Below are 2599 nucleotides of genomic sequence, written 5' to 3'. Positions count from 1 at the left end.
GCTTGACTTTCAACTGATCCTTAAAAAAAATTCATCACCTGCAGGTAAGTGTATTGCATTGCTTCGTGTTTTGCTGAATTCCACCCCCCGAACATCCAAATTTCACGACAGTTCGACAAATGTGTTGACACTGATTCGTGTTGGAAGTTGGTGGCTTTTTTTGTCTCGACATATAATTTATACAAATAGATGACTGGGTCAGTCTTGAAATTACTTCGGATTCTTCACAGTTGAAAATTTACTTTCGATTGAATGCAAAGCTCAAGCTCCACGAAATCCAAATCCTGCTAAGGAATTAATGACTTTTAAAAGATTCTACGCTGTGAACAGGATTCGAACCTGCGCAGGGAGACCCCATTGAATTTCAAATCCAACGCCTTAACCGCTCGGCCATCACAGCCACGGTGAACTACCCAGTTTTCATAGTAAAACAACTGAATTCATGAAATATGTAATTCGTTGGAAGAATAAATTGGCAAGACCCAAAGATTTCGCCAAATCCTTTGCAGAGACCCAGACGAACGTTACCTTAGCAGATTGACATGCTTTCACCACAACCTAGATTCTGACACAGCTGAAGTTGCGGGAATGATTCTTCGTCGAAGTTTAGAGTCACGGATGTACACCACACGAAGAGAGGATCATTGTCTCACTGCTTACGATCGATTTTGACTCAATTGCTCATCATCTGGTGCCAAAGTCGATATGCTGTTCTGTTTTAATATTCATCGAAATATGGTATTAGAAAAATTGATGCTAAGTCCATAAACACTAGCTACATTCGTAAAAAAAATATCGGAATTAGAAAGAATGCAGAACCAATTTACAGGAATGGATCCAGCAACTCATCCGTAAGTTCTGACATCAGGTAATGAACTTGTGAGCACAAGAGAGGAAGATTAACAGAAGATTTGGAACTTGAAATCGTCTTGACGGAATTATTTGCAAATTTTTGCGGTTGATCTAGAGTCATCAAGTCCTTGAACAATATAACACAGAAAGTGGCCCTTCTTTCAAACTTGACCATGGTGGACAGATATCCTAAATTAATAGGTCCCATTTGCCAAAATTTTGGCCCACATCCCTCTAAACCTTGTTACTCATATATCCATCCAGATGCCATTCAATGTTACAGTTGTACCAGTCTCCACCAATTTCTCTGGCAGCTAATTCTGGACACGTCTGAAAAAGTTGCCCCTGACGTCCCTTTTAAATCCTTACCCACTAATTTTAAACCGATGTTTTCTAAATTTCGACTTCCTCACTAGCCGGAAAACACCTTGACGAGTCAACCTATCCATGTCCCTCAAGATTTAATAAATAGCAACGATTTGACTTTATCATACTTGTCAGGAGGGACATGTGTGGAGATTATTTGTCGAAGGTTTGAAGTAGAAAGTCTGATGTACAGATTTTTAGAAATGCATCTTGGGGAAGTTTTTAATAAGTCATTGAAGTCTAGTAGCAGTTGTAGAAGTCTGTTGTGAAAGCTGCAGAAGGATTTCAGGGTACGAGAACGAAGGATTATTTCCAATGTATGGTGGCTCAGTTCGACCGCACTTGGACTACAGTATGAGGAATTATAATCCTCAATTTAAGAAACATACTAATGCCATATGAGGAATACCACGAATGGTGATTAGCCTTGATATCATGGATGAACGTTAGTCCTCTGATTTGAAATTGGGCAAATCCCGCCATTTTTTAACAGTTTCAAAACAAGAGATGTAATCTTATTGAGAGTTGCAAAATATTTGAAGAGATAAACAGGATGGTGCAATTAAATTTTGTTCCCTCAATGGTGAATCTAGAAGCAGGAAAGGACAATTTTAAAATGAAGCATTGTGATTTATGACCAGGATGAGAACTATTGATTTTTGTCTTAGCCTTGAGAAGTCTCGCTGTTCAGCACTACAGTGAGCCTTGAATATTTGGTCTTTGAATGCATCACTATCAGCCTGACCCGACGACATTTACTGCATCACTGTAGACCTGAGGGGTTCACACTTACCGCCTTAATATCAGCGTGAACCCCTCAAACTTACTGCATCACTATCCATCTGGCGCCCTCACATTTACTGCGCCACTTTCACTTCGAGACCCTCATTTTGACTGCATCACTATCAGCCTGACTGCCAAACACTTACTTTGCCACTATCAGTCACGCCCTTACACTTCTAATGTTACTATCACCCCGACTCCTTACACTTACTGTGTCACTATCAGCCTGACTCCATCACACTTATAGTATCAGACTGATGCCTCACACTTACCGTGTCACTACAACACTGCCTCCTCAAACTTGCTATGTCACTATCTCCTTGACCCTCTCACATTTACTGCGCCACAATCACACTGACCACCTACAGCTTGACTATGAGATTCAACACTCACACTTACTGCGTCACTACCAGCCTAACTCACTCACACTTATCACTTGACAGTCAGCATTACTCTCTCAAATTTATTTCATCACTATTAGGCTGAGGCACTCACACTGACAGCGTCACTAACAGCCTGACACCCTCATGCTTACTGCGTTGGTATCTCTCTGATCCCCTCAAAATTACTGCGTCACAACCACTCTGATCCACTCATA

General features: G+C 40.8%; 1 non-coding gene across 1 annotated transcript; it reads right to left on the bottom strand.

The window, feature by feature from the left end:
• Positions 1-318: 318 nt before the first annotated feature.
• On the bottom strand, positions 319-400 carry trnas-uga (transfer RNA serine (anticodon UGA)). The gene has a single exon. It is a non-coding gene; the product is annotated as a tRNA-Ser (tRNA).
• Positions 401-2599: the final 2199 nt, after the last annotated feature.

The sequence above is a fragment of the Chiloscyllium plagiosum genome, unplaced genomic scaffold, assembly GCF_037043375.1.
Source record: "Chiloscyllium plagiosum isolate Xiang-an unplaced genomic scaffold, Cpla_swu_hap1 HiC_scaffold_153, whole genome shotgun sequence".
In the NCBI taxonomy this organism is placed as follows: domain Eukaryota; kingdom Metazoa; phylum Chordata; class Chondrichthyes; order Orectolobiformes; family Hemiscylliidae; genus Chiloscyllium; species Chiloscyllium plagiosum.
This window is presented reverse-complemented; position numbering and strand designations above follow the sequence as displayed.